The sequence below is a fragment of the Aythya fuligula genome, chromosome 9 (genome assembly GCF_009819795.1).
Source record: "Aythya fuligula isolate bAytFul2 chromosome 9, bAytFul2.pri, whole genome shotgun sequence".
Lineage (NCBI taxonomy): Eukaryota > Metazoa > Chordata > Aves > Anseriformes > Anatidae > Aythya > Aythya fuligula.
This window is the reverse complement of record NC_045567.1, coordinates 19,882,473-19,897,650: the sequence shown is the minus strand read 5'-3', so window position 1 is coordinate 19,897,650 and position 15,178 is coordinate 19,882,473.

Sequence of the window (15,178 nt, the reverse complement as noted above, 5' to 3'; positions counted from 1 at the left end):
TACAGCCTGAAATGTAATGGTGTCAGTGACTGCTGGTATAATAAACTGCAGAGCCTCCTCCCAACCTTTTGGATTAAGTAATAAAAGAAAATGATTAAGAGGGCAATTCCATCATTTTTCTTTTGTTGAATAAAACACTTTTTTTCTTCCTGACTTGCTAACAGAGACAGCCATGAAAATGAATGATTTGGCTTCACCCAAAATGATGGATAATCCTGCTAGAAGAGCATGACAATGATAGACAGACCTCTTCTGAAGGAAGAGGTAATAGAGAAGACTGACACTTTGATAGGCACCATGATGAACAAGCCCTCGGGGGCTGTGAGTTAATAGGTTAACAGAAGTGTTCTGGCGCTCTCAGCCCCTTCCATCTCTGTGCTCCCTTTAGAGCTCCTTCAGCATCAACCTAAGAAATGCATTGAACTCAGGACCTATGCATTTTGTAACACAGCCAGGTGCTTTTTGCACAGTTCTTAACATCGTAGTAAAGCACATAAAGAAACTACTTTCTTTACTTAAGTGCAAATGCCTGCTCTGCCCAGCTCTATTTGGTTTTGCCTCTTCCATCTCTTAGACATTGCTTGCAGGTAATATAATGCCCTAAGGATATTGCACATGTTGGGTCTAATCACCTGTGAAATATATTGTCATAATGTCCTGCTGAAGTTGATGGTGGGCCACTTTCTGAGGTTGACTAAACCAGAAGCTAGCCCAAATTGTTTCATTGACATCAACAATGCATGTGGCTGATTTCTTGAAATTCACTGTCATATCATTTCTCTCTCCCCCTTTTTTCACCATCACCCTTCATTTCTCATTGTTAGAACTCCGATCAACTCCTAACCCAAATATTTCAATCTTATGAAATTAAGAAACTAAGATTTAAATAAATGATTTTTAATTAGTTATAACATTACTTTTTTTTTTTTTTTTTTAATTTTATTCCTTGTAAACCTGCAACATTTTTTTCTGATAACACAAGTCACTGATCTATTAATGTATATTTCATTATTTGTTGCATATCTTGGTTGTTTTTGGCATTAATGTCTGTTAAGAAGTTATGGTCTTTGCAAGCCTTAGTCTTGACCTGGTAATTAAACTAACATATACTTTGCCAGTTTTTATACCATTTGCATTATGCAGTGTTTTGAATTGAATGAACATTTTCTTGTCTGGTTTTCAAAACCAGCTGGAAGTGTACATTTTGACAGGAAAAGTTTGGTGCAATGAGTTTGAACAATTTTATGGTGAAATTGTTAATGTGAGTCAAACTAACGTGAAAAATAGTAACATAGGTAAAAGCATAATAAGGTAAATAAATAAACAGAAGCCACTATAATGTCAGTAAAGCATGCTTTACAACTAAAAGAGAGTAAGTTAATATATTTCAGATCAAAAGGATGTGAAATCACAGTTGACAGAAAGTCCCTCTGGGACTATAATGAGAAGTCATAATGATATACTTGTTTGTGTTGTTAGTACTGAGGGATAATATATGGTTCTCTGTGTAGGAGAGCAGAGGACAGATCAGACAGATCAGCTCCCTGCCAAGCTGCACGAACTTGGACATACTAAAATCCTTCTCTGTACTTATCTTTTTCTTTCCTTATTTATTTTTAATGCTCTCAGGCATAGATGGTCAATACATCTCTGCCTTCACATGACACATTTCTGTATATCTGTAGTAGAGTATTAATGTAATCCAAATAAGCTTAAGGTGTGTATTTTAAAAGCACATGACAAATGCATTTATTGATAGATTTCTAGTCTGCCTCCAGGACACAGTCAAGTTGATATAAAATACTAAGTTCATATAGAAAAGACATGTACTAGAATTTCATTAGTATAACTAAACTCTGTATTCGAATGGGAAAATGTTTATCTCAACTATTAGTTTTTATGTTGTTATTCCTTATTTAAGAAAATTTTTTAAGTGTATCTATTGCTTTTCCTCCACATACAAGAATATTTCTGAACTTCAGTAGGGTGTGTGGGATTTTATGTTATTATTTAAGAGTATCTATCTATTATATTAGTTCAGAGTAACACAAAGTTAGTGCAGACCAAGTTGGTTTAAATTACTCTCAGGTATTACTGGATTTTCTAGTGCACAAGCCTCATAAAGCTCAGAATGATACTATAGAATAAGATCCTTTGAGAATCAAATCCCATTACCATGACATCCTTCAAGCTGATTTCTCTATACCAAGCATAGGGTTATATGTATGTTAAAAAGGAGTCAAAACACTGTCAGAACAAAAGCCTACACAGCACAATGGGTGTCTCTGTTGAGAGAATATGGGAACAGACCACAGGTCAGAAAAGGAAGCAAAGTTGCTTCTTGTGCTTTTGTTTCCAGATGATTAAGAGTGAGAACACAGCAGATTGTGAAGCTCGGTCTGTCTTATTTCTTCTCACGAGATACTGTATATTTATTTTAATTCTTTATTCTTATAATCACTAAATTAATACTGTGATACCACACTTTAAAGCCCCTGCTCCAGGGATTTTATACACTATATCAAACATCACACCATAAGCAGAGCATACAGCCGTGTGCTGTATGGATAAACTGCCTGGAAAAAGCATAATCCAGAACTAGACCTCATCCCTGAATTTCTTTCTAGCAATGAACTGGTTAATTCTGCCTTTCTCTTGTAGAACCTACAAAGAAAGGTTCATGTTAAAGGACTATGCAAACTTGTACTACATTAGCTAATGATCTGTTACAAAGAGTAGGCATCTATCCTTCTGGAGCAAGTTGCTACATGTTTTTGTACCTTGGTTTTCCCATCTGTAAAGTACAAAGAATGACACTGAATTTCCTTTGTAAATTGTTTAACAGCTGCAGAGCAAGAGGGAGATGCTGCACTCCTGTAGCATTAGCATGGATGCGCTGGTATGCAGGTCCCCACCATGGAACAAGGGAAATGCAGAAAAATTTTGTTGTAGCTCATTGCCTTTTTAGCATGTGCTGGCTGTATGGCAGTGGCTATCCTGGCATGCCCAGTCCCTGTCTTACTGGCAAAGAAAAGGAAATGGAGGGGTTGAACCAGCTTTGTGATCTACTACTGCCAGAAAATGTGGAGCTCAGTAATACTTTTGGCTTCACGCAGATACTGCAGGGCTGTGGAGAATTTTCCAAGTATGCTTCATATGTATACTTATTTAGAGCTTATGCTTTTGTGCTATTTTTAGCCTAATAGGTTCATGACTGGGACTTGTAGCTATAAACACAATTCAAGTAATAATAGCATTGAGTTGAAGATGTCTCTGTTTTTACAGTGCACTAGCATATACGTGACCCGTTGATACTTGAAAACAAAAATGCTTTTGGAAAAAAAAAATCCCACGCGACACCTTTAGTCCAACACACTTCTCAGATCACAGATTGTCCATTTTTTTCCACTTGTACTATGCCCTCAGTACCAATTATCTTCATAGTTTACTGTTCTTTCATACAGAAAAAGCCAGTTGACATTAAGCTGTGTTCTGAAAGAACAGCCTGATCTGAATTTTAAACTGATACGTGTGCACATATATCTCTATTTTAACTGCAGGCAGATATTTCAAAAGTACCAGAGGATTTTGTCATTTACGTATGAAAATTAATTCATAAATCTTTTTTGTATTTACAGCAGTCCTGACAGAGCTTATCAAAAATGAGTTGCCTTATGGAACTATCAATGGATTAATAAAAAGAATCTGATCTAATATTCATGACACGAGAGACAAATGTAAACGGCCAGGCAACTTCATCTTTTTATTGTTAGTGAAATGTTGTTTTTTTCATAACTTTTCCTTGTAGATTTTGTTTTCTCATTTCATAACTGCTTTAACAAAAGAACTGTGCCATCAATTTTGCTATATTGCATTATTCATGTGAAAGTATACGCACCAACTTCAATCCACAAAGGAAAGAAATACAAAAGAATGTACTATATTATTATTCATATAAAAACAAGAAAGCTTTCAAACTCATGTTGTCCTGTTATATTTATTACCCAATAATATTTTTCAACTGCACAGTTCTTAATGTCCAAACACATTCTGCTGCTGTGTTGCTCAGAGGAAATCTTAGTATCTAATTGTTTATCCTAATTACCTCTATCACTTGATTTTGATCTGAGACCCAAGCATCCAATAACTAATTTGGAGAAAGGATCATCTTTACTCACAGGCCTGTGACCTGAACTGCTGGTTATAATGGAAATCATTGATTTATTATAAAGGAATATGAAAGTAAAATAATACTATTATGGGAACATTTGTAGCGATGCTAGGTTCCAAAGATGCTTGTTGAAGGATGTTTTTGTGTTGATGGTGTTGATCTTGGGGTGAGCTTGGAATGAAGTGTCCTTAGCTCAGCCCCAAAAGCACTCCTGCCTGAATTGTAGGATCTGCTGATCATCTTGTCCTTGTTTACCTGCTACCTGCTCCTTTCCTACTGTGAAGAAGGGAGCTTCAGTGCACCCAAAGTATATTCCTGAAACCTAGCAATCTTATCTAGCTGGGTGCCTGGAAGTTAATTGAAGTCTGTGTTTCACTACTGGATAATTCATGTGCTAGCGCTTAATAACATTTACAGACCAGATTTTCATTTTCAGAAAAATAGCACAGATGCACCTTTGCTGCACCTGGAGTTCCTGCCCTCGAGTGGTCACCTTAGAGCTGGTATTGCTCTTAGGGTACAGCAGATGCAACGTTAAGCCTTTCCAGTCACGACTAGTGTGAAGTAGTCTGCTCAGGTAGTGTTATCTTCCATTCGAAAGTAATTAGTGTCCTCAGTATTGCAGGCATACCATTTACTTACTTTCTAATTCAGTGCTATACTAAGGACAAATTACTTTCCAACAGTAAATGTCAATGGTTTCATAGCAACCATGAGTACCTGAGAGCTTTCTTTTCATATTAAATCCCATCATAAGGGTGTCAAGCCTGGTGATTTCTGCCTTGTGTTGGTGCTAGAGACTGACTGCTGCATCCAAGCAGCAGAGCAGGTCTTGTTCATTTTTTTGTTGTTGTTGCGCATGCTAGAAACAGAACCTGAGAGGCTCCCTGCTTGTTCTGCCGAAAGTTGGGTAGCTTAGTTTAATAATTTCAACAATGCTTTTATAAGACAGAAGGCTATTTTAAGTGGTTTTTATCATCAAATCTTTTCTTTTGTGTAATGGCTTGATTTCATGCTCAGAGACTGTGAAATGAGATGTTACTGAAAAAAATCAGTCAATATTCACCGCCTTCCAACTACTTTCCTACAGAAACCCAACAGAAACCAACAGCACAGTGGGGTCCAATACATACAATTTGAAATGAAAGCATCTACTTATTGTTTTTTTTATAGCTGTTGGAGGTATTGCACCCAAAGATGCCTCTTTTTGCCATACAACACTCCATTTCTGAACTAGTGTTCTGCTAGGGAAAAAACAGGCTCTTGCACAACTAGCCAGGGCTCAGGGCTGTTCAGTGGTGCAGAAGGCAGGTGAAAAAGAAAAGAGGTGGGAACCCACTGTGCTGTGAGCCGTGGTATACCGCTGGTAGGCATGCACCTTTGAGAGTGCATTTCCTTCCCTAGAAATAGAAGTGCATTCAGGAGAGTCCTTCCCTGAGCAACAGCAAGAACAGAAGCCTATCTCAACACATGAATATTCTCTGCAGATATGCAACCAACAAAAGCACAGGAGCTTGCAGGTGCTTTGTTTTGTTGCTTTTGAAATATATATTTTTTTCTCAGTACATCATACAAATTAACCATTTAGTTCAGGTTTTATTGACTGAATTTCTCCAATTAAGATTTTTTAGTGCTTGGACATTTTGAGAAGTCATTTTAATGAAGAAAACAGGAGGGAAAAAAAAAAAAGATGATTTTCTGACATCCTACTTCTGCTTTCACTTCTTTTGTCAAAGGAGAGACAGGGTCTCAATACACAAATCAGAACACAAAATAAGAAATCTGTCTTTGTTAGGCTTTGTATGTGGACAGGAATAAGCTTCAACTGATATGGGATTTGGTAAAATTAAATATGCCCACTGGGGAAAACTGTTATTTGATTTCATAAGAAAAGATTGATTTTGAAAAGCTCAGACTGTCATATGAACAATCACTAAAATCACTTTTTCTATACAGTAAAGGTATAATAATTCCAATGACAAAGTGAGTTGCTGTTTCTTCATGGAAACAGGTTTCCAAAGCAGTCTGAGAAGAACGAGGTAGTTGCCCTAGGGTTGGCATGGTGATGATCCTTTCTTTCACTGTACACCTGAACAAATGAACGAATTAAATTTGCACATTACTTTACATTGCCAGAGCTTTTGTTGCATTTTAGCCATCTTTTTTTCAGTATCCTTTTTTTTTCTTTCTGAACATGATCTTATTATCTTAAATGAAAGTATGTATTTCATACTGTATCTCTGCTACTGCTAAAAGTTTCATTTATTCACTTTCAGCTACTCCCACTTGTTACGCGCTTATAAAAGATGCTTGGGCTACAGTCATGCGGACCCTGTGTATTTGGATGTGGAGAAAATGATTTTTTGCCAAATTAAGCATCTCATAGCAGCAGACTGGCTGTGAGGAAATAGTTTAAATTTTGATTGTCCTTAATATAGCCTGCAATATTTTATTTATTTATTTTTATCTGAGTCAGAGCTGGAGAAATGGCAGATTTGGTCCAGTATGCTTTCATCTAAACCATTATATTTTTGGCCACAGTAGGAATAAAAACAAACATTGAAGTCTTTGACTGGCAGGTGTACTTAGCTTCAAGTGCAATTATAGATTATAAAATAACTACAGATCTTTAAAAAGTATTTTATGAGTTGTAGGTTTGCATGTCAGACATCATGCTATTTTTATAAACTCAAAATTAGAATTGTAGTCTGTGACTGATAATCCATTTTAAAAAAATGCAGATATTTAAGATTTCTAGCAGAATTGAAAGATGAAAGTTGCAGACCTGAAGCTTATTTTTGTAAGAAAAATAAATCCACAGAAACACAGATTACTGTACAGACAGAGATCAATATAACAAACCAATAAGGATGATCAAGGAAAAAGGTGGCCATGCGGAGTAAAAGTAAAAATTATGTGAGTATAAATTGGTAAGAAACAGAATGAGAGAATATAAGTATAAAAGTGAACTTGAATATTGGTACTTTGTCAGGAAAAAAAAAATTTCCCTCAGGCTGTTGTCCATCTGGTGCCCAGTCTGTGTCATACAAACCAAGGTCATCTTAGCAAACATGTAAGCATATTCATAGCTAACAAGATTTGTAACCTGCATTGTTTTTTTTTATGTTTATATGATGTTCATTTAATTGGCTGTATTCCATTAAAACTAAACTGTGATTTCATAAGCTTCTGAATCTGTTCCACTTCTATGATTTCCCTATCCTTCCTCCCAGTATTTTTAACTATTTCTGGTGACTAGCAGGTGGAAAAGCTAAACTACTTTAAACTACTCAGTATTGGTGAAAGATTAATTGATAGTATTGTTGGTCACCTATGAAGTCTACGTTATGCTGTTGGGGAACAGTACATTTATGTGATCACCCATTTGATGCTTGGGATATTAGAAAGATGCTATCATTACTGTAAACAAACGCTAGGCAAACATGAAGACCAGAATTTTATAATTACTATAATAAGTTAAATTGAGTTGTCTTTTTCCTTCTTTTCTTCCAGATTTTTCCAAAATATGATTTGTTGCAAATCATGCTTTTTATGTAAGAAGTGAATGCTTTATTCCAGTGCTATGAAAAAACTAGTATGAGGGTTGCTTATACATCTCTGCTATTTTTATATGCCTTCTAGCCTATTGTGCTCTAAATCTGACCTATTCTTTTGCTTTCTTCAGTACATTTGCATGTATTCAATGCCTCAACTCTTTTTCCTTATGATTTCTAAATTTGCTCAGGTTTCTTTCATGGCAAAGATTTCACTAAGTTTCTGGACTGAGACAGGTTTTAAAGTAGTGGTGTGATTTTAAAGTCCCTAAATGTTACAGGTGAATAGTCAAATACTGGGAATATTTCTGCAATTCATACTTCAGAAAAAAACAGGCCATGTACAAGGAGGTTTTGGAGGGCAGAGAAAATGCATTCCAGTGAGAGATTTCTGTTGAGCTTATCAAAAAGAAAGTTAAGCCTGTATAAACACCTTTCTGCTAAGAAAATATAAAATACTAAAGGGTTCTTTAATCTATCAAAGAAATGTGTAGCAAGAACCAGTAGCTGGGAGCTAAAGCAAGGCAATTTCAAATTAGAAATAAAGCACATGCTGTTGGTTTTTTTTGTTTTTTTTTTTTTTTTTTTTTCCCTCTGTTTCACAGAGACGGTAATTAAACTTCAGAGTAGGCTACTTTGCAGTAGAAAACGGTAGATGACATCTCTGGAGGCTTTCAGATACAGTGTATCTACTTTCTGAAAGTTATTTTTGGGCTGAACATGAGTTATGGGGGCTCAATAGCAGAGGTAATTGGATGGAATGTGTCTATGAAACAAAAATTCAGTGTATATGAACTAATCTCTTCTCCTGGCCTTAAATTTATGAAAATATAGGTTATGTTGGTAGAATTTGTTTGTTTCCTATATCTACTTTTTTTTTTTTTTTTTTTTTTTTTTTAATTCAGATCTCAAAATATTTTGTCATTGCAGTTTGCATCCTTTAGGAATTCACAACAAAGTTCCTTACCACTTGCTGAATAGTTGCATACTGTATGTCTTTGAATGTGCAATTTCCAGTTCCTGATTAGCACCAGGAACACTGTCAAGGATGACAGAATAACATCCAATTTTGTTGATCTCTACTACAATTACAACAGTCAAAAGCTGCATAAATGCTATTCTACAACCTAATCTCTTGCAGAATATTCTACAACCTAATCTCTTCCAGAAAGACTTCTTGAAAATGTTACATCACAGGGATTATTGATGGAAATGGGGTGATTGCCAGAAAACTTTAAAAAGAAATCCTCCTAGGATGCATTTACAGTACAAAGGTAATCCACAGACAACGGACTTTGCTGTCTTTAGTGTAAATCTGCAGACAGATTCTCCACCAAGCCCTGGGCAGAAGATGCCATCAGATGGGTGCAATAGCTCCTCTCTTGGAGTGAGGAGCTTCTTTGATCCTAAGGTCTGTGTGCAGATTTTGATCTAGAGTTTCTGTGTTCTGCCTGAAAGACTCAGAAATTGCACTGAGATTGTATCCAATGCATGACAGTGAGACTGTTCCAGGATTACTGGTGGGATGGTGTTAAGCCATACACTAAACAAGTCCAAAATGCTATTTCAAAAAAACAAGGATCATTTCCTGAGAGGAGTGTCAGCTACTGTTGCGTCAATGATTTAATACAAAAATGTATGCACCTGTTATGTCTGCCCTAATCCCCACTCTTCCTTGTTATGCTGAGCTCTATTCATCTTTCTCAGCTCTACCAGAATTCAATTGGTTGAACTCTTTTAAACACTTTTCATCTTGTTTCACTTTCTCATTTTGCATTTATCTTATTGCTATTTCTGATTAACGCTGAAATCCTTTCTCCCAGAAGATATATTTTTTCAGTATTTTTTTTTCAGAATGTATTAATATTAGTGTGAGAGAAAAAAATAATAAATGACCGTTTTTGACTGTTCACTACAATAAAATGTTTAATAAACTGTACAACAAAGATTTCAAGAAAATGCTGTCTCCTAAATTATTGTCTTTGTAAACAAATCAAGTATGCTGGCATAAAATTTTCCCAACTAAGCTACTATGACAGGCATTGAGAATGTATTGCTTTGGTTACTCTCAGTTTGAACATTGTCAGATTACTGACAATTGGCTTTTCCCAGCTCCTATGTGTAAAGGGCTCGGGATTACTACTGGCCTTACCTCTGTGTTCTCATTGCTTCTGGTTCTGTTACATACAGGTACATCATGAAGAGGAGGGAAAGGCCTGCTGTGCTTTTATTTCCCCTCCGATCTTCACTATGGAAAGCAAAACCATAACAAATCAACGCATCAGTCCTGACTGATCAAACCCTTCAAGCTAAACCATTTGGCAGGTTTGTCCTGCTGGCTGGTGGGATGCCTGAGGGTTCAGTAAAAGAGTCACAGTGTCCTCAGGTCCTGGATGGCTTTTCCCAAGGAGAATCTGAATGTGGAGGTAGGTAGTGCACCTGAGAGTGCATTCAATTTTTTTAAACTCTTCATAAATTTAAATCTTAGGTTGCACATCTTGTTTTGAATTGAATGCATTATCTCTTCTTTCCACCCCATCCTATTATATAGGTACTTTTAGGGTAAGAAATCATTGTTATTAGCATTTCTATCATGCAGAACAAGCATTCTGTCAGTGTTGGCAGCTCCTTTTACTACAGGTCTCAAATGTGAATTGAATTTTGTATAAAATTCATGCTGCGACTTAAAGTGTCTCTGTTGAAGAATGACCACCTGTAATGCTCTCTTTAGTGAAGTCCTCAAAGAATCTGAACTATAGGGCTCAGTAATGGAAGTAAAAATCAAGAAGTGGATTTTTTAGTGAGAGAACATTTTATCCAAAATCTTCTCTCACAGTAATTTCAGCTGTTTCCTTCCTCAGGAGGAAGGCTAACTCTGTTTTTTAGAGTGTTGGGCATTTCTGATGTTCTGCATTCCTAAATATCAGATCCCAGGTGTGAAACTTAGCACTAAGTGATTAGATCATTCTGCTTTTGAAATAATCTTTAAAATATGCTTCACATATAAGGAGGGATAATTCTGGAAATCCATCAGTAACACATATGGCATGCCAGCTGTGTTTCTTCTTATACATGTTATCCCTATAGGAGACAAAGGAGAAGTTCAGGAGAGTTTTTCAGTGATTCTAGTGCTATCTAGGATTAGGACTATTGGTATCTCACAAAAAACAAAAACAAAAACAAAACAAAACAAAAAACTGTTATTAGCATTGTTCCCAGCAACTATTCTTTGGGGGGGCGGGGGATGGAAGGGGGAAAAAAGATGTAGTTCAAAAGCCAGCAAGTCCCCTCTCCTACGTTGTCTAGAGACAAGGAATGACAAAGTTGTTGAAGGTATATACATTAGAAAATGTTGTGATGAAGCATTCTGCAAAACAATTTTAACAGCTTTTATCATCTTTACCAGTACAACAGCTAGCACAGAGTTGCAATTATGTTCCTTGTTAAAGAGAATTAAGTTAATTCATTTCCATGTTGTGACCTGCAATAGTTTAATTTACCTTATACTATTCTGCTTGTTAATACAGGCTGGACAGAAACATGATAACTTCCATTTATGTTAACTATCTGATTTGTGATGCAGTCTACCTCTGCAATGACTGCACTGTTCAAATTAATTAATACCAGATCATTATCTTTAGATGGCAGGCAGATGTTGAGGTTATGGTGTTTGTGAACCCTAAGCGCATTTCTTTTCTGTGCAGATCAAGAGCAGTTGCTATATAAATTGAGGATCCAAGGTCTAGGCCTTCTGGCAGTGAATTGGTTTTGTAATTATCTTAGTAATAGTTCTCAATTATTATTCAGTAAAGGTCGTCTTTCCTCTGCTAATGGGTCATGGCACCCTCTAGGGATCCATAGATGGGCCAGTTCTCATTTTTCTCATGTAAATGACTTGCCATCTGTGTGCCATACAGGTTCATCTAAGGCAGTTCTAAAAACACTGCTAATTAATATCAAAGTTGGAGGCTCTAACAAGATTGTAGAATTATTTTAAATACTTTAAAGATGGGCTTTGTTGTCTAAAATTATCAAGGTTCTGTTAAATGTTGTGGGCAGATTAGATGCAATTCTCTTGATGTCATACAATGATTAATAATCCAGGCTCCGATCCAACTAGATGATATATATTCTACCTGCTCATTTCTACTTTATATCTTCAATTTGGTTCATAAATTTTATCTGGAATGTATATTAAAAATGTTTTCCTTTTGAAATTATTTTCAATCTTTAACATCAGCATTCAGAGAGATGCCTGACATACATGGCAATCTTCCCATCTTGTGGAATGTTTAAATATATCCAAGTTCTTTATTTTAAATCATGTTTCAGGCTTTTAGTATGTGTTTTATGCCAGCCAGTGTGACTCCTGTATTGAATTTTCATTCAATAATATTTTGTTCTTCTTGAGTTGAAATGTAAGATCTTCACTGTTACAAGCAAAGCTTTTCTTTTTTTTTCAGAGAAGTTCATGTTTTCATGTATTGAAGACTACTTCTCTAGAAAAATACAGACTTACACTTTAATAGAAGGGGGTTATGCTGAATTTTCCTGCTGTGAAAGCCATCATGTGTGTCCTTCTAATTAGCATTTCCCATAGTCCAATGATTTCTGTTGATGATATAAACTCAGACAGGCTTTGAATCAACAGATTTAAAAGATACGCACTACCTCTGCCCTAGACACACTGACAGTGCTGTCTGGGTCCTGTGCTATAGGAGGTGTGAGGCTGTTACCAACTCTGCTAAGTCCAGCCCTGGCATTGCCTCAATGTTTGAATCACATGGATGGATCCTGCCCTCCTCTGTCCCCATGCGATCCTGCTATTGCCATGCCTAGCATTATTTCTCCCTGATGATGTTGCTGTGCCTCTCCTTCCTTTCAGTAGCACTGTCAACAGATGTTACCAAACACCAATAGCCTTCTTTCTGCTCCATCTTATTGCTGACTTTCCTGCCTTTTGTTCTGTCCCATTGTATTTAATTCTGCTGTGTAAGTAGCTGGGAAAGTTACTTTCCTATCCAAAATTGTTAGACTTGCACAAAACTTCTTCATTCCTTTCACTCCATCATGTTTACATTGCAGGCAGTGCTAACAATGAATAAAATGAAAAAGTTAACTAAACTGATAAAGTCATCATTTGCTTCTACTCTATCGTAATAGCCATGCTGTAATAGGTACTGTTTCATATAAAATTACCATATAAATTATGCCATCCAAATCTGCAACAGAAACAGCAACAGTACTTACAATAAATGGCAAATCCCTGTTAATTATTGATAGCCTAATAAACAAACCATTATAATTCATTCTTATTATTCATTATTATTAATAACTCTTATTTAGTATTCATTGCACAAGGATCAGTTATGATTAACTGTTCCAAATATGAATGGTCCACATGAACATTTCTAATTCGGGGTCTTTTCTGTTGAAGAAATGGCTTTCTGTATTAAATCGCTTTGTGCAGTCAACAGGGCAAAACATGACTATACCTAAACAGCCAGTCCAGTGTCCTTGCCCTGCTGTCTGTAAAAAGCTGGTATAAGCTCTGTCAGAGGAGAATATTGTGTATCTGGTGCCAATTACCTGCCTCTAACTTGGATGGCTTATGCCTTAAAGCATGCTATTATGTAAAAATGTTTGTTTGTTATACCTGTTACCTGTCCGTGATGTATTCCAATCTGTATTTGAAATGTTTTGATCCTTCAGTGTGGGATTCAGGTGACTGTATGAGCAATGTAACGTAGGCACATACGAGTGGTCTATTTGCTGTGTGCTATCTTTATACCAAATAAAAAATCTAGTCAGTGCTGTTTAAAGTATACTTCATGTCATCCTAAAGTAGGTGCCTGCATTTGGCCAGATGGATAGTACCCAGGAGTCCCCTGAATGTATTACCTTGATTTCTGTTTGACTACAAAGGGAATCCAGAAAGCTGGCTTTGATGGAAGCAGCTGTATTTTGTAAATGTCTAAGGTTAAATAAGATCAGCTTACCCTTACTAGCAGTGATGTTCTGCTTTACAGCTTAGCAATGTCATAGTGAGCTCTTTTTAAAAAGCTCAGCCCAAAATTCACCGAGGCATGATCATAAATCCTAGCGGCTTCAAACCTTAAGTGAGTTGGTGAAGGAGGCTGGATTCCAGGAGCTGCAATGACAGTGCACCCTTGTGCAGATTTCCAGTGACTATCAGGTAGAGTGCCAGTGAAGCAGTCTTCTCCAGAAATGATAAATGAGTCTTGTCGTTGGTCTGTTGTAGCTTTTGTATACCTGCAACCAGTCCAGTCTTTCTAGACTGCATCACTAGAGTCATGACTTTTGCCATCTGAAGTTCAGCTGGAAATGGTAGTGTCATTACCAGCTGTAAGAAGAACAGAAGAACAAGTCTCAAAGTACCATTAACCAGCACTATAGATGGTCTTTTTTTTTTTTTTTTTTTTTTTTTTTTTTTACCACACTTTCTATTTTTGACTTCTGTTCCAGGTCTAGCTAACTGCCACTAACACACAGCAATAGAAAATGTTGATTCTACTGGATTACTACCAGTTGCCTGCCTTCTTTGTTTCAATTTTTAAGCTTCTGACTGGACTTTTGGCTCAGTTTTTCTTTGTCTTTCTCTTTTTTTTTTTTTTCTTTCTTTTTTTTTTTTTTTTTTTCAGGTTTTTGATGCACTAGGACCTCCATTGCACCTCCTTTTAGGTGCTAGTTGCTATAGCTCCATCTATTATGAACCATGCTGAGAATATCAACTGGTACCTGCAAGCATACATGAAATGTTTTCATAAGGGTGCCATATGCATTGGAAGTTCCCTGAAGCTTTCATGGTGAATTTAGTTGAACACAGCAGAAATGTTTAATCACTGCATGCCAAGGTGAGAACTCTTCTATTTTTATTTTTCTCCAGAAAACACTGTATTTCAGATATTTATTTATTTATTTATTCGGGGGGGGGGGGGGGGGGAGAAGGGAGGAGGGAGGTGAGAAAGAGGGTAAAGTACATTGTAGATAGCATTATAGAGGTATCCACAGTTCCCTGGCACACAATAATTTCACTTTTTGTTTGACAGGGGTTCTCCACTGCCCTTCCCTACTGTCCACTTCTGAACTTAAAATACCTGACGTGTTCTGTATTTTTCCATGAAGTGCCAGTTCTCACCAGCTGTGGTTTTCTAAATACAGTGATGCACTATAAAGCAGCCAACTAACTTGTAAGAAGAAATGAGTTCTTGTGCCAAGGAGAATTTAGCATAATGATTCAATTGCAAATATAGCACATAATTTCAAAGAAGGAAGAGAGAAGAAGTTCAAAATGTATATAAATATAATATACATAAATATTTTGCTATTTTAGAGGCCCAAGCTTCATTTTTTTTCAAATAACATCTTGCTCTGCTGTATATATAGCATCCATCCAAGACATACTAAACATTTGTTGTTTTTTTTTTTTTAG